Genomic DNA, 18,386 nt, shown 5'->3' with positions numbered 1-18,386 from the left:
AATAAAGTCTGACACTGTTTCCACTGTTTCCCCATCTATTTCCCATGAAGTGGTGGGACCGGATGCCATGATCTTCGTTTTCTGCATTGGGCGTCTGCAAATTGTGTAACTGGTCCTGCCTGAGCTTGTCCATTGTCTATCAGTTCATCCAGATTTCCTTTCTCTCACAGTCCCTCTCATTTGTAGGAATCAGACTCTTACAATTCGGTAAATTCTTGTCATTCTCAAGTGCTAGGAAGTTATGTAGGTCAATTCTAGTTTTAAGAGTCTCTTATTAAACGTTTGCCCTGAAGCCCGTTGGAATTTTTTTTTTTTTTTCTGTAAGATCTGAGGACTCTGATACTCACTCCATCCACCTGTCCTCTTCCCATATTGAAATCTTCTAACCTCTCAACTCCCTGCTCATTCAGGGAACAGATCAAGGCTGTGAGGCTGAGCTGGTTGGCAGCCAAGAGAAGCCCCAATTACAAGAGAACATCCACAGTGTTAAAAGATAAACTGAGACATAGTAAACATTTAAAAAGTTTATTTGAGCAAAAATCAATTCCCAACTGGGTGGCACCAAACGAAGTGATTAGGAGCACTCTGCAAGAGGAGTCAGGAGAAGGACTTACATAGAGAAAATGAGGAAGTAGAGAAAGGAAATTATTTGATTGGCTTTGGCTTAAAGCCTCGTTGGCTGCTCGTCGTTGGTTCTCCTCAGTGTTTTTATTTCATAATCGTGAGGCATTTACAGGCTTAGATTTTGGTTTGCTTTTATAGTCTGCCACAGAATTAAAGCCACCTCTGCCTAATGACTTCCCTGTTTAATTAATTTAACAGTTGTCTAGCTAGATTTAAAGAGGTACAAGAAATGTGTCAACTCTATCCGTGAATCTTGTTTAGGTCCTGATTCAAATAAACCCACTGCAAAAAGATGTTTTAAATATTCAGGAAATGTTAAATATGGACTGGATATTAAGTGACATTGAGGAATAATGCTTCATTTTGTTGGGTGTGAAAAAAGGTATTGTGGTTATGTAAGAAAATGATCTTATTTCCTTTAGAGATGCATACTGACGTGGTTCGGAATGTTAGGACATGGTATGTAGGATTTGCTTTAAAATGCTTTGCAGGGGATTTCCTCGGTGGCTCAGTAGTAAAGAATCCACCTTGCAATGCAGGAGGCACCGGTTTGATCCCTGATCCAGGAAGATCCCACACGCTGCTGGGCAATTAAGCCCATGCACTGCAGATACTGAAGCTCATGCGCGCAAGAGCTGTGCTCGGCAACAAGAAAAGCCACCGCAAGGAGAAGCCCACACACCTCAACCAAGAGTAGCCCTCGCTCGGTGCCACAAGAGAGAAGCCTGCACAGCAACGAAGACCCAGAACAGCCAGAAGTAAAGTAAAATAAAAAATTTAAATGTTTTGGGGGGAAAATAGGGAGAGAGATGAAATAAGTATGGCAAAATATTGATGCTTATTGAACTTAATGTGGGGTTTCTTGTACTCTTTTCTTTGTGTATGTTTGGAAGTTTTCATAATAGATAAACACAAAAGAGGGGACAAACAAGAGTGGGAGACACAGAGCATTAGAACAAGGTTTCCTGCAGTAGAAGCAGACGTTTATGTTGTTCTCTTTTAACGGGGCAGAGGAGTCTGGTCTCTGAGTGAACTGTTATTTATTTATGTGGATGACACTGGACTTGGCAGTATCCTCTGAAGCAATCTTGAGCTGCTTCAGTGGTCTCGGGAATGGCTCCACTTACTCTCCTGCCTGGTTCCTCATGTGATCAGCCCGTTATGAGGACACCAGTGTAATAAGTGTTATAGCGGATCAAACTCATAATCTCAACTTATTAGCTTCCTTCCCTGATTTCATTGCATCGAAATCCTGTTTTCTCTCTGGACCTAGTTCAAGTGCTACCTCCTAGGTGATGCCTTCGGTAATCACTTGGCACATCCAGATTTCTTCTCCCTAATCTCCCACGGCAATTACAGTCCAGCATCTGGTGTTTCATACTCTTCATGGGTTTCTCAGTATGAAACATCAGATGCTGGACTGTAATTGCTGGGAAAGATTGAAGGCAGGAGAAGAAGGGGATGACAGAGGATGACTTGATGGACATGAGTTTGAGCAAGCTCCGGGAGTTGGTGATGGACAGGGAAGCCAGGTGTGCTGCAGTCCATGGGGTCCCAGAGTCAGACAGGACTGAGTGACTGAACTGAACTAATCTGATGTTTAGTTTCTATTTGCTCCTAAGTTCTTGAATAATTTTGTGCAACCCATTCTTATGTCCCCAACAGACTGCAGTTTTCCATGGCCTTCTACCCCCACAGAGTCAGAGTACTCTTAACAGTCTTATTCCATTCTGAGCACAGAATGGCTGAGCATGTCAGCCATTCATTCATATGTTTATTCATTTATTCTTCCAAATCTGAGCACCTACAACATGCCGGACATGAGGCTAGATGCTGAGGAGTCAGCATCAAACAAGACAGACCCAATCTCTGTCCCGGAGCTCTCTCTGCTGAGAGGGAGAGATGACGCTAAACACAAAAAGCACACAACATTAGAACACTGACGAATTTTTGCCTAACTGAAAAATGAATGACATTTCCATTCCATTCTTTTGACTTAGTGTGAACAGAATGCTAGATTTCTAATTTAAAAAAATAGATATGCAACAAGCAACAAAGGTTTACTATCTAGCACAAGTAAATACAGTCAGTATCTTGTGATAACCTATAACGGAAAATAATCTCAAAAATAATACACTTGTATATGTATAACTGAATCGCCTTGCTGTGCACCTGAAACGCTGTAAATCAACTATACTTCAATTAAAAATATATATATTAAGAAAAAAAACTACACAGCAAAGAAATTCATAACAATGGTTGCGAGTCCTGTAAAAGCAGCGTCCATGGTCCTCTGAGTGTGCAGAGCAGGAGACTTGATGTGGTCTGCAGAGTAAGGAAAGGCTTCCCACATGAAGTCACTTCAGAAAAGGACTTGAAGGAAATGCAACAATTATCCTGCCAAGGAGGTGGGGAAGAACATTCCAGGCAGAGCAGACAGTAAGGGAAAGATCCCTGGGGAAAGGAATAAGGCATATCACAAGAAGTCCAGTTTAACTGATATGTAGAGACCAAGATTGAAGCATATCTGTTTAACTGAGATGAAAGCTGGGTTCTTGTTATCATCTCAGGTAGACTTTTGCAGTAATTGTCTCCAGTTTATTCTTGTGTGATTTTGTCCCTCTCCCCCTAAAGCAGCGGTCTATTTCTCTATTTGATGAATCTGGGCTTCTGTGGAATCTGTACAACCTTCTCTTGCGAGTGTGTGTGTGTCAGTAGCTTAGTCGTGTCTGACTCTTTGCAACCCCATGGACTGTAGTCTGCCAGGTTCCTCTGTTCATGGAGTTCTCCAGGCAAGAATATCCTGGAGTGAGTTGTCACGTCCTCCTCCAGGGGATCCTCCCAACCCAGGGATCAAGCCTGGCTTGGCTGCGCTGCAGGTGGGTTCTTCACTGTCTGAGCCACCAGGGAAGCCTTTGGCAAGTGGATGATAGCAAATTTGACACAGTGGAGGCTCTCTCTGGTGGGAAATGTTTGCCACCGTGTGAACACGTCCCCTCGGGGATGACAGGTACCAAACAAAGAGGCTCTGACCATACCCATTGTTCTCCTGCAAGTCACCTGAGGCTCCGGATCTACAAGTGAGGCCATCCCAGACCATCCAGTCCCAAACAAACCAGCCCAGATCAGAGGAACCACCCAACCAACCCACAGAATCATGAGCTACAATAAATACTTGTTATTTTAAGTCATGAAGTTTGGGGGTAGTTTGTTACGAAAAGCTAATTGATTCATCATCCTTACGTCTTACATGTATGTACTCATGCCAACTCCCCCCTATTTTCAAGGATTTGTTAGGCCCTGGGGATACAATAATGAGTAAAAACTCAAAGGTTATCATCTAGTTGGAGAACTGTTCTACCTAGAAAAAATAAGTATCACTGCAGTTCAAAATGATAAATGCTGAGGGAGTTCTATCAATACTGCTACAAGCATTGACAGAAAGAAGTGATCCCCAAGGCAGAGAATATTTCTGCAGGGGTGGAAACATCCACTTGGTCTAGAAGGCTGTTCATTTAATCTTATATGACTGCAGAGGAACAGAAGTAGAATCTCCAAGACAGGAGAAGATTGCAAATAACATGTTCAGGAAACTGGTGAGCATTCTGGTGTGGCCAGAAGTTAAAACCTGTAAAGGAGATTGCTGCTGCTGCTAAGTTGCTTTAGTCATGTTCGACTCTGCGCGACCCCATAGACGGCAGCCCACCAGGCTCCCCTGTTCCTGGGATTCTCCAGGCAAGAGCACTGGAGTGGGTTGCCATTTCCTTCTCCAATGTATGAAAGTGAAAACTGAAAGTGAAGTCACTCAGTCATGTCCAACTCCTAGCGACCCTATGGACTGCAGCCTACCAGGCTCCTCCGCCCATGGGATTTTCCAGACAACAGTACTGGAGTGGGTTGCCATTGCCTTCTCTGGTAAAGGAGATTAATGAGAGATAAAGTTGGAATCAAGAGGCCAGGTTATGGAGTGCTAGGGATCCGGGGTTAGAGCTGATAGATTTAACAAATAAAAATTCAAGATGTCCAGCATTATTTGGGACAAATACTAAAATCTTATTTGTTGATTGTCTGAAGTTCAAATTTAACTTAAGTTCTGTTTTTCTGTCTGGCAACTGTAGCTGGGGTGGCAAGTTCAAATGCCTACAGAAAGCTAGAATATAAAATGAATGAGGAATATGAGCAGGGTGTCAGGCAACAGAGTGAGATGGGGACTGTGGCAAAACAAGAGAACACTTGCTCCACTTAGGGGAGCAGCCCAACTTTGTTCTTGCCAATTATTGCCAGTGTTTCCAACTCTTCTAACATTTCGAGGGAAGTTGGAACTTTGGATTTTATGTGAAATCTCCTATTTAATATAAATGAACATTTCTATATTTTTAATTGAAGCATAGTTGATTCATAATGTTGTACTAGTTTCTGGTATATAGCAAAGTGATTGATATATAAATATATGTATATTCTTTCTCAGGCTTATTATAAGAGATTGAATACAGTTCCCTGTGCTATACAGTAAGTGCTTGTTGTTTATCTACTTTATATGCAGTACCTTACATCTGCCAATCCCAAACTCCTAATTTATCCCTCCCCTGCTTCCCTGATAGCTCAGTTGGTAAAGAATCCGCCTGCAATGCAGGAGACCTAGGTTCGATTCCTGGGTTGGGAAGATCGGCTGGAGAAGGGATAGGCTACCCACTCCAGTATTCTTGGGCTTCCCTTGTGGCTTAGCTGGTAAAGAATCTGCCTGCAATGAGGGAGACCTGGGTTCAATCCCTGGGTTGGGAAGAGTCCCTGGATAAGGGAAAGGCTACCCACTCCAGTATTCTGGCCTAGAGAATTCCATGGACCCTATAGTCCATGGGTCGCAAAGAGTCAGACACGACTGAGCAACCTTCACTTAACCCTTTCCATTTTTTGTGTTGTGTGTGCTTAGTCGCTCAGTTGTATCTGACTCTTTGCGACCCCAGAGACTGTAGCCCGCTGGGTTCCTCTGTCCATGGGATTTTTCAGTCAAGAATACTGGAGTGGGTCATCATTTCCTCCTCCAGGGGATCTTTCCAACCCAGGGATTGAACCAGTGTCTCCTGGGTCTCCTGCAGATTCTTTACCCGCTGAGCCATCAGAGAAGTCCCTTTTCCCTTTGGTAACCATAAAGTTGTTTTCTGTGTCTGTGAGTCTCTGTTTTGTAAGTAAGTTAATTTGTATTATATTTTATTATAAATAGTGCTGCCATGAACACTGGGGAGCATGCATCTTTTAGAATTAGAGTTTTCTCCAAATAAATGCCCAGGAGTGGGATTACTGGATCACATGGCAGCTCTTAGTATTTTAAGTAACTTCCATACTGTTCTCCATAGTGGCTGCACCAATTTACTTTCCCATCGACAGAGTAGGAGGGTTCCCCTTTCTCTACACCCTCTCCAGCTTTTATTATGTGTAGACATTTTTATGATGGTCATTCTGACCAGTGTGAGGTGCTACCTCATTGTAGTTTATGTTTTAATATGTTTTAAATCCTCTGCAAGCCAAACAAAACTTGTCTGCAGCCAGCCTGAGGCTCTCCATTTTATGTCCTAAACATCTGAATAACGTTTGTTTTTACTGCAGTAATACATAGCCATAAAAAATACAAACATCAAAGAATTAAGGTGAATGAGAATGTTATTCTCCCAGTCCTTTCCTCCAAATCCTATTCTCTTTCTCAGAGGCAGCCTCTGGTTCAGCAGGCTGGAGCTATGTGTAATCTGGACACCGGGGAAAAGCTAGAATCAGCAAATTCTAGATATATACCCTAGTAAACTTCCATGTATATGTATAGGACATCTGTGTGTGAGGAAATATGAACAAGGATATTTATTGCTGTGAAAAAATTTTAACATCCTCATCCCCATGTTAGAGAACGAAATAAACTATGATATATTCATATGACAAAATGCTATATAGCAGTTAAACCAGATGAACTAGATATTCATGTATCAAATGGATAGATTCTCAAAAACATGAAGTAAGGATAGAAAATAAATAAAACAAAAGTATCTTCTCTATTTATTTCTATCTATATACTTAGTTCAAGTATAACAACATGGACCAGGTGGAAACATGTTTAACTCATTGTACTAGTATCCTGTTGCTGCTATAACAAACTAGCACCAACTCAGTAATTTTGAAGAACACAACTTTATAATCTTACAGTTTTCAAGGTAGAAGTCTGCAGCAAGTCAGCAGGGCTGAGTTCCTTCTGGAGGTTCTAGGAGAGAATCCTTGCCTTTTCCAGCTTCTAGACGCTGCCCGCATACCTTGGCCCTTGGCCCCACCACACCAACTTCTGCTTTTATCACTACATGTCTTCTGACTCTGACCCTCCCTCTAGTAAAGATACTTATGGTTACACTGGGCCTAGCAGGATAATCCAGAATAATCTCCCCATCTCAACTTCTTTAATTAAATTACATCTGTAAGTTCCCTTTAGCCATGTAAAGCAATGTATCCACAGCTTCTACGGGACTAGGACCTAAACATTTTTAGGAGGCCAGTATTCCTGGTGGTTCAGTGGTACAGAATTCATTGGCCAAGCAGGAGCCGTGGGTTTGATTCCTGGGTCTGGAAGATCCACTAGAGAAGGAAATGGCAACCCATTCCAGTATCCTTGCCTGGGAAATCCCATGGACAGAAGAGTCTGGCAGGCTGCAGTCTATGGGGTTGCAAATAAGTCAGACACAACTGAGCGACTAAGAGACAACAAAATTGTCTTGATAGCCATTGTCTGATGAGAGAAGGAAGAAAATAGAATGGGGGAGATGAATTAAGAGAATTTACCTTTATGTGCCAAGTTTTATTTCTTTGCTTTAAAAAAGTTATCTGAGAGACATCTCTGGTTATCAAATGGCCCTGAGAAGACCCAGCTTGGGGCAATACTTTGAGAGCTTCTGGGGCCAAGAATGGGGCCTTTAAAGACACCACTTCTTCACTTATCTCACCCTTCCACTCCCACTCTCCCTTCAACCAAAACATATCTGCTTTTATCTGGTTTTCACGTTGGGGTTCCACATAAAATAGCATAATTCAAAAAGATGTTCTTCTGTTTAAATACAGACACATTCATGCACGCATGCATGCACACACACATACATAGTTTGAAAACCACTGATTCATTTCAACCTTCATCACTGTGTGATTAAGGAGTCAATACGGGAAAGAAAAAGTAATTTGTAATTACACAAAGGGTGTTACCATCTCTTAGTAAATCTCTTTTATTTGTGAGTCAGAGGCCAGGCCACTGCAGCAGACCCACAGAGGAAAACCTTAAGATTTTCCAGTAACTGGAACTGTTTTATTTGAAAACGTTTCCTGGAGTCAGGGATTCCTAGGACAGGGGTGTGGAGGCAAGGAAGAAGAGGGTGTTTCTCAAGGAGGAAAAATCCTTTGTTCATCCTCCTGCCTCCAGATGAATAATGAAACTGCTGAAAAGACGCTATTAGGAAGGGAAGATAGAAAAAAAAAAAAAAAGGAAGGGAAGATAGTAATAAATCTTTACATCTCAAAAGTAGTTTAAAAAAAAAATGATATCAGATTTCCCAGCCCTCCAGTAGGCTCAGAGATCGTTCCTCTGCCTCCTTTTATCCTCATTTGCTTTTGTGAAGATACGTGTGTTTTCCTTATTCTGTCTTTCTAAGTCTGCTTTTTGCCTGTCTGGTTTTTTACTTCCATATTTATTGTATTTTACTTGAAGTAGAAGGACAGGGCTGGCTGTCATGCCTCCCAGGCAGGGTATTTGTGTGGGGGACAGGGAGGACGGAGATGCTATCCAGATGAGGCTTTCTTTACCACTTATGGAATAAAAGCTATAAGGAAACTTAGCTACAACATGGAGGAGAGCAGAAGGAACACCTGGTCAACCCAAGAACACTGGCTTGGCCATGTGCTGTGCTGTGCAGCAGGCAACAAGGCGTGCAGAGTCGGCATCCACGTCTGAAGACTGTATAATCTCAAGCTTTTGAAAATTTTTCACTGGCACTGACAAATGACTTGATTTCCAAGTGGAGAGGTGCATTAAGAGGTTGCCCTCAGTCCAGCTTGTATAGATTAGGTTTGGCTGTAGTTTAGAGCAGTGGCGACTAACATTTCTGGGACGGGCACCTGCCAAGTGGTCGTCGTTATCCCGGGCATTTGCAGACTGCCGCAGAAACTGTTGGTGCCCTACTCAAACTTGCAGTTCTCCCTTTCTTTCATGTTGACAGGGCCCCAGTCTTGTTCATTTCTTCTTTCATTTTGAGGCTTAGAGAAAGGTGATCTATCCCTCAGTTCCAAAGATAAATATTAATCCATCTAAACCAATCACAATATTTCCATTTTCCTTGATATTAACTAACTGGCATAGGAAGGGTCATGTGATATAATTCTGGCCAATAAAACATAAAGGGAACTCTTTTTGGAGGGGAGAGGGAGGGTTCTTGGAAAGAGACACAGAAAGAGATAGCTTTTCTCTCTGGGTATTGTGTTTGGATGACATTCCTGAAATTGTTTGCATTCATCCTGTATCAGCCTCAGGATAAATGTCAGCACAGACAGGAGGACAGAACCAAGAGTCCTGATATTCTCCCCTGAAGCCTGGGATAACTCTGGACTTCCTAGCTCATGATGTGATAACGTTTTTATTGCTTGAACTTCCCTGGTGGCTCATATGGTAAAGCGTCTGCCTATCGTGCAGGAGACCTGGGTTCAATTCCTGGGTCAGGAAGATCTCCTAACCCATATTAAATTGGAGGTTTTGGTACTTGCATCAGAAATTGTTCTGATATCCATAGATTAGTCCACTTAATCTTCACCATTGTCTGTGAAGAATATAGCTCCTTTTTACAGTTTAAGAAATGTATTTAAGTTAATACACCTGGTAAATAGCGCAAATTCAATGCAGTTCTAACTTTATGAAAGAGATGGAACCAGGCATCAACCTGAGGCCAAGGGCAGAATTTTGTCCGCAATGTCTAGTACAGTGCCAGACATGCAGTAGCCATTCTAAATGAACTAGCCCAAATCCCAGGTTTATATTATTACCGTATGCTACTACTTTCAGTTCAGTTCAGTTTAGTCGCTCAGTCATGTACGACTCTTTGCGACCCCATGGACTGCAGCACTCCAGACTTTCCTGCCCATCATCACTTGCTCAAACTCATGTCCATTGAGTTGGTGAGGCCATCCAACCGTCTCATCCTCTATCATCCCCTTCTCCTCCTGCCTTTAATCTTTCCCAGCATTAGGGTCTTTTCCAGTGAGCTATCTTTTCTCATCAGGTGCCAAAGTATTGGAGTTTCAGCTTCAGCATTAATCCTTTCAATGAATATTCAGGACGGATTTCCTTTAGGATAGACTGGTTGGATCTCCTTGCAGTCCAAGGGACTCTCAAGAGTTCTCCAACACCACACTTCAAAAGCATCAGATCTTTGGTGCTCAGCTTTCTTTGTAGTCCAGCTCTCACATCCATACATGACTACTGGAAAAAACATAGCTTTGACTATATGAACCTTTGTCGGCAGAGTAAAGTTTCTGCTTTTTAATATGCTGTCTAGGCTGGTCACAGCTTTTCTCCCAAGGAGCAAGCATCTTTTAATTTCATGGCTGCAGTCACCATCTGCAGTGATTTTGGAGCCCAAGAAAATAAAGTCTGTCACTGTTTCCATCGTTTCTCCATCTATTCGCTGTGAAGTGTTGGGACTGGATGCCATGTCATTAGTTTTTTGAATACTGAGTTTTAAGCTAGCTTTCTCACTCTCCTCTTTCATTTTCATCTTGAGGCTCTTCAGTTCCTCTTCACTTTCTGCCATAAAGGTGGTGTTATCTGCATATCTGAGGTTATTGATATTTCTCCTGGCAATCTTGATTCCAGCTTGTGTTTCTTCCAGCCCAGTGTTTCTCATGATGTACTCTACATAGAAGTTAAAGAAGCAGGGTGAGAATATATAGCTTTGCCATACTCCTTTCCCAATTTGGAACCAGTTCGTTGTTCCATGTCCAATTCTAACTGTTGCTTCCTGATCTGCATACAGATTTCTCAGGAGGCAGGTAAGTGGTCTGGTATTCCTATCTCTTGAAGAATTTCCCACAGTTTGTCGTGATCTACACCTTAGCACTAGCAGATAACTTCTATTTCCCATAATATGGTGGAGCAGACATTCTTAAAAATCCTGTCTTTAAAAAAAAAACCTGAAATATCTAAAAATAACCTAAAATTTTTTAAAAACTTTAAAAACGTGTTGCTGAGCTGCTGTGCCTATACATCACCCCCTTCCTCATATACACACAGACCGAAAAGGAAAAACTACAAGGCAAAAAAATCTAAGCAATAGAAAAATCTAGAGAGGTAAGTGAATGCTAAAGCTAGAGGTACCACGAAGAGACATCTGTCAGTTTCTAGCAACCAGAGGGCCACAGAAGCTTAAGGATCAGATACCCCAGTAAAAACCTGGACTTCTGCAGGGTCGAATTGCTGTGGAAGTGAGGTACCCTACGAAAGGACTTAAGGAATTACTTCTCTTGGCTTTTGCTCCCAGTTTGAGAGAAAAAAACAAAAAGTTCCCTTGAGATATGTGTCAGCATAAGCCATTTCTTGACTCAGGTTTAGGGTTCAAATTCACTCTACTTACATATTCTAGAAAACCTCAAATTGAGAATTTCATTTAAATTGTTTCTGGGTAGGTGGTGACTCCAAGCACTTAGAAGAAGCAAGTGTAAATCCTCTCTTGTGGAACACACCAGGCTTAGCCAGGTATCAGAGAATCCCAGCAGGTAAAGACCCAATAAATATAAACTCACAGTTTTTTTAAGGAATTCCCTGGTGGTAATGGTTAGGACTCTGTGTTCTCACTGCTGAGGGCCCAGGTTCAATCCCTGGTTGGGGAACTAAGATCCTACAGGCCATGTTGACATGGCCAAAAGCAAAACAAAACTCACAGTTTTAAAAAACAAATGGTAAAATATACGAGGAAATAAAATGCCACGAATGAGAGTCCAAAGAAACAACCAACAGAAGAATCAGACTACAGAGACTGTGCACTGTTTAAAGCATACTCTTTAAGATTATTTGATTCTAACCTTTCGTTGCCTTTGATTTATTTTAAAACTCTGTGGGTAGTAGAGAACTGATAGCATGTATAAATTAATTATGCTCACCCATGGACACTCAAATGAATTCTGTCCAGTGAAGGGACAACATTTCTTCTCCCCACCCTAGAAAAACCAGTTTTGTATCTATTTGCAAATGCTTTGCAATATTCCTGATTGATAAATGTGCTGCCCTTTGGATTCCTGTGAGTCAGCTGTAACATCTGCCTAGTCTTCTCATTGTGTGTGCTGTGCTTAGTCGCTCGGTCGTGTCCGACTCTTTGCGACCCCGTGGACTGTAGCCCACTAGGCTCCTCTGTCCATAGAATTCTCCAGGCAAGAACATTGGGGTGGGTTGCCATTTCCTTCTCCAGGGGATCTTTCCAACCCAGGGATTGAACCTGGGCTCCCACACTGCAGGCAGATTCTGAGCCACTAGGGAAGCCCGAAAAAGAACATATATATATATAAAACTGAATCACTTGGTTGTACACCTGAATCAACAGTTGAACAGTTGTAACTCAACTGTACATATGTATATATATGAAAAGTGAAAGGGTAGTCACTCAGTCGTGCCTGACTCTTTGCAAGCCCACGGACTGTAATAACGGATACAAGTTGGAGAAGCGATGGTGACCAGTGCGAGGTCATTCAGAGCGTACTCCCCTACTCCTGGGCAGAGTCCACCACTATCTTAAAGGCTGCTCCCAAGGTTAGCAGCTAACCCAGTTTTCTTTGGAGCAAGAATGCCAGGCTTCAAACCATGGCCCCAACATTCAAATCTGAGAGACTTGGGTCAAGTTACTTAAACCTTTCCTGCCTCGGTGTCCTCACATAGAGAATGAGAATAGTAATACAGCCTTCCTTAGTGGGGTTCTTGTAAAGAGTAAATGAATTATATTTGTAAATTACTTGAAATAGCACGTGTGGCCCATGGGTGAAAGCAAGTATTAGCTAACATTATTTATTATTGTCAGCATGACTCGGTGGCCTATTTTTTTTCAGGCCAATTTCAATCGGAAACAGGATCACCCCTTCCCAATAAAGTGGTGGCTTCTTAATCTTTCTCTTTGTTATTCCTTTTCACTCACTCACTGTTTCTGGTGGTCCCAGAAACAAACTGTATGGGTTCGATGGGTGGGTGAGTGGGGACACAGAGAGCAAAGAAGTAGGGGTAAATGCCAGGAATCAGTGGAACTGGCCATCATCAGAAAAGCTGACATATCTGTGGCAGCTGACCTGAAGTAGAAAAGGAGGGAAATGTTGAAAATTGTTTGTCTCAAAATATTCTACCCACCTCAGGCCTGTGGTCAGGGAGATATTCCTACTAGTCAATTCATGTCCCCAGAGGGAAGATATTTTCCCCAGAAGACCCTGTTAAGAGGTGGCAGGGTGAGTGGTGAGCCATGTGGTGAAGTGAAAGTCACTCAGTCGTGTCTACTCTTTGTGACCCATAGACTGTAGCCCGTTAGGCTCCTCCTTCCATGGAATTCTCCAGGCCAGAATAGTGGAGTGGGTAGCCGTTCCCTTCTCCAGGGCATCTTCCCAACTCAGTAATCGAACCTGGGTCTCCTGCATTGCAGGCAGATTGTTTATCGACTGAGCTGCCAGGGAAGCCCTGAGCCATGCGGGGCAGTGGCTAATTCCGCAACCTCTGATGCTAGGTCGCCCGTGTCTGTGTCCCTGGTCTGCCATTCTCCAGTTGCGGTATCTTGCATGATTTACTGAAATTTCTTTACTTGACAGGGCTTTAAGGAGGAGCCTGGTAGGCTGCAGTCCATGGGGTAGCGAAGAGTCAGACACGACTGAGCGACTTCACTTTCACTTTTCACTTTCATGCATTGGAGAAGGAAATGGCAACCCACTCCAGTGCTCTTGCCTGGAGAATCTGAGGGACGGGAGAGCCTGGTGGGCTGCCGTCTGTGGGGTCGCACAGAGTCGGACACGACTGAAGCGACTTAGCAGCAGCAGCAGCAGCAGCAGATGAGATAAGAAATATAAAATGCCTGGACAGCAGTCAGTACCCAATAATCCAAGGGTGGTACAGTGTGGGCTTAGAGAAGGCCTCGTTCAGTGGTCTTTGACTAGGATTTCCCATTGGAACCACCAGGAGTGTATTAAAATACCAGGGCCCAGGTCTTTCACTGGTGGGAAAACCCTGGGGGCTGAGCAGATTTACTCTCCCAAGAAGGGGAGGGGCTGCAAACAAGCCACAGTTGTCTCCTGCCTCGGCTGGCAGTTCTGCACCAGAATGTGAAGTTGTTACCCGTGTGGTGCCCAAAATACCAGGTGACACGGTGGGGATGGCACGGGCCTTGGTGTTACACAGCTCTACAAGGAGACGCAGGCCCAGTCAGTTGCGGCTGTGTGACTATGGTCAGGGCACTTCATTTCTCTGAACCTCAGTGTCCTCATCTGTGCAGCAGAGATCTCTATAGATTTCTTTCAGCTTGTGGTGAGGATTCATTCAGGCCCAACAGTGCCTAGCGGTCAGTCAACGTCAGCATCACTTGCCTTTTCAGGCTGGGGCCCTCACACCATTCAATACCAAGCCCCTCTGAGAAGATGGGAGATGAGCTTCTGAGAGCATCCCCGGCAGTAATGGAGCTGTTCTGGTATGCAGCTGGCCTTTAGGCATTAAATGAAACTGAATTTTCTGCCGGGGGAACATCTGCCAGGTCACTGGTCAGTGTTCCTGGTGGTTGGGTCACTGAGGACGGGTAACAGCTCAGAGGTTACAGTAGTTGGGAAGCTGGGCAGGGCCGAGACAGGCAGTGGGGAGGGCCACTGGCTTCTTCCTTACTGAAAAATGAACTGTTCGTTTCAGAAGCTAAGAGCCTTCATATTAGCCTATAGGATATTCCCTCCCTGCCAATGGATCAAAAACATCCCACCTGTTGAAGAGCAAAGCAAGCTCTGTGATGGTTGGTGGTGGTGGGGTTCCCCTTCATCCAACCACCTGGCTAGAGGAAGAGTCTCTTTGATCTGCCTGCATTTGCTCCCTGAGTTACACTCTTGTGATGAAATACCTAACTTCCAGGATTAAATTCACAAGCAGAGTCACACACGTTATAACACAAAACCAGTGATACACAGCCAAACCAGAACCACAAGAGGCTTAGTCAATGGAAATGACAGACACTACATCCCCTTCTCATCTCCCATCTCCCACCCTGGCACCCCAGCTGTAGCCCCCCATCTGTCCAGGTGAGGAGGAAGCCCTCAGATGGGGGCTGTTCCCACTGCTCTTGGGTCAACTAGAGCAAGGTATGGCCAGTCTTTACCAAGACCTTTCTAGCCACAAGACATTCCCAGGGAATATTGGGAACGGGGGTGGGGTGGGGAGCTTAGAAGTCAATCAGCTTTCTTTGCGGTTGTCTCTTTCACGTTCACATTGTGACTCTTCTTGCTTTGGGGCTCTTGCTGACATTTGCCTTTACTCTGACTTTTGCTGCCTCCTGCCCTGTTTCCAAGAGCACGTGCACCCCATTTCTCTCGCAGGTATGCAGTAGAAACCTCCAGGAACCCCTCCTGGAATGTGAGTTCCTCACCTGTCTTGTCTGTCTTTACATCCTCAGCACTTAGCCCAGTACCTGGCACCAGGATAGTCCCCAGTCAAGGGTGCTGAGCCAGGGGCCAGCTTGTTACTGTCCTAGAACTGAGACTCACTTAGAGAAGGGTGGCTCTGTCACCTTTCTCTAAAAGGTGGCTCTCTCCATCGCTGGCTTGACTGAGCAGAGGGCCCACGAGGGGTGGTGGGAGGAGAGGAATCAACAGCTTTCCAGCTCCTTCTCCAGGCCACGGGAGACACCTGGGAGGTGGAGTCTGATACCCGAAACCATAAGGACCATTAGCTTAAGCCCTCTGAACCTCAGTTTGTTTGCTGATTTCCAAGAAGATATAGGATTCTCCTTTCTTGACCCACAATCACAGAGGTTCTGACAATTCAAGAACAAAGGTTTCTACGAATATGATCTATAAAGAAGTATATGAGTGACAGCCTTTATTTTTTGTAAAGTGGTTTCACTAGTGGGTTCAGTGTGGTGGCTCAGAGGTTTTAGGCACTTACCGTGTGTTAGCACTGGGCCGGGGGTTTCAGGAAGTCCGCAAGGTGAGGAGAGCACTCTGAAGGGATCCCAAAGAAGCTAGCCATTCACAGACCGAGCTCAGCCTGGGGCTGTCCTAGAGGTTTGTGTTGCTAAAGCAGCCTGGAGCCTTTTCTCCTCTGGAGTCTGAAGCTGTAACTAACACCCAGATCATTCCCATTTGGCTTCAGGACCACCCCCAACCCCCCAGGCTGAGTCTGTGAATTACTCTTGATGCTGCCCCCATCAGCACCAGTGCGGGCCACATCTCTGAGAATATTGAGAAATAACTGAATATAATCTATGCTGAAGCCACATTTGAATTATGGACATCATATGACTTCAAACATCAGCATCCATTCTAATAGGAGATATTAAAGGAAAAAAAATTAGTAGACAAACAGAGCTGCTGCTATTTCCCTCCCCTCCCACATCAGATCAGATGCTATAGATATGCCAAGTCCTCTGCCAATAGCCAGCGCCACTGATTTCTGGCACCTACTTCCTACTTCTTTGCTCTCTGAGTCTCTTCTTCGTGCAGTTTTGCTTCCGAGAGTCCACAAGAAACAGTGGGTGAGTGCAAAGGAATAGCAAAGAGAATGATTAGGGAACTGCCACTTTAAGAGGAAAGGGGAGGGCCAATACTAGGGTAGAGGAGCAAGAGATGCAAATTACTAGGTATAAAATAAGCGATAAGGATATATTGTACAACGTGGGGAATATAGCCAATATTTTATAACTAAAAATGGTGTGTAACCTTTAAATATTGTGAATCACTTATATTGTACAGTAACTATACTTCAATTTTTTAAAAAAACTACCACTTTATTTTAGTCCTAAAAGATGATGCTGAGTAAGTGTGGCACTCAATATGCCAGCAATTTTGGAAAACTCAGCAGTGGCCATAGGACTGGAAAAGGTCAGTTTTCATTCCAATCCCAAAGAAAGGCAATGCCAAAGAATGTTCAAACTACCTCACAATTGCTCTCATCTCACACCCTAGCAAAGTAACGCTCAAAATTCTCCAAGCCAGGCTTCAACAGTACATGAACTGAGAACTTCCAAATGTTCAAGCTGGATTTAGAAAAGGCAGAGGAACCAGAGATCAAATTGCTAACATCCGTTGGATCATAGAAAAAGCAAGAGAATTCCAGACATTACTTCTGTTTTATTGACTATGCCAAAGCCTTTGACTGTGTGGATCACAACAAACTGTGGAAAATTCTTCAGGAGATGGGAACACCAGACCACCTGACCTGCCTCTTGAGAAATCTGTATGCAGGTCAGGAAGCAACAGTTAGAACTGGACATGGAACAACAGACTGGTTCCAAATAGGAAAAGGAGTACGTCAAGGCTGTATATTGTCACCCTGCTTATTTAACTTCTATGCAGAGTACATCATGTGAAATGCTGGGCTGGATGAAGCACAAGCTGGAATCAAGATTGCGGGGAGAAATGTCATTAACCTCAGATATGCAGATGACACCACCCTCATGACAGAAACAAAGAAGAACGCAGAGCCTCTTAATGAAAGTGAAAGGGGAGAGTGAAAAAGCTGCTTAAAACTCAACATTCAAAAAACTAAGATCATGGCATCTGCCATCACTTCATGTCAAATAGATGGGGAAACAGTGACAGACTTAATTTTTGGGGGGCTCCAAAATCACTGCAGATGGTGACTGCAGCCATGAAATTAAAAGATGCTTGCTCTTTGGAAGAAAAGCTGTGACCAACCTAGAAGGCATATTAAAAAGCAGAGATATTACTTTGCTGACAAAGGTCTATCTGGTCAAAGCTTTGGTTTTTCCAGTAGTCATGTATGGATGTGAGAGTTGGACTATAAAGAAAGCTGAGCACCAAAGGATTGATGCTTTTGAAATGTGGTGTTGGAGAAGACTCTTGAGAGTCCTCTCAAGGAGATCAAACCAGTCCATCCTAAAGAAAATCAGTTCTGAATATTCATCGGAAGGACTGATGCTGAAGCTGAAACTCCAATACTCTGGCCACCTGATGAAAAAAACTGTCTCATTGGAAAAGTCCTTGATGCTGGGAAAGATTGAAGGCAGGAAGAGAAGAGGACGACAGAGGATGAGATGGTTGGATGGCCTCACCGATTCAATGGACATGAGGTTGAGCAAGCTTGGGAGTTGGTGATGGACAGGGAAGCCTGGTGTGCTGCAGTCCGTAGGGTCACAAGGTGCCGGACATGACTGAGAACTGAACTGACCACTGTAATGGGAAGCAGTGATACCATTTTAGATGAAAAGATGCCTAAAAATAGACCATGCAGTCCTACACAAAATAATAAATTATATGTAAACACTAAACAATTATGCACATTTTAATACAAGTATTCCATGTGGTGCTTCAGGGTATTTGGAGATGGTGTGAGAACACCCCCAAGTACAGTCTAGCGATTAAGAACTAGGTGCTGAACTCCATCAGATCTAGATGTTGGGCACAAGCTGTGCTGATGACTAGCTGCAGGACTTCAGGCAAGCTCTATGACCTCTCTGTGCCTCAGTTTCCTCCTCCATAAAATGGGATGTAATGTAGTACTCACCTCTGGATAGGCTGTGAGA

The sequence above is a fragment of the Bison bison genome, unplaced genomic scaffold (assembly GCF_000754665.1).
Source record: "Bison bison bison isolate TAMUID 2011002044 unplaced genomic scaffold, Bison_UMD1.0 scf7180017864322, whole genome shotgun sequence".
Lineage (NCBI taxonomy): Eukaryota > Metazoa > Chordata > Mammalia > Artiodactyla > Bovidae > Bison > Bison bison.
This window is presented reverse-complemented; position numbering follows the sequence as displayed.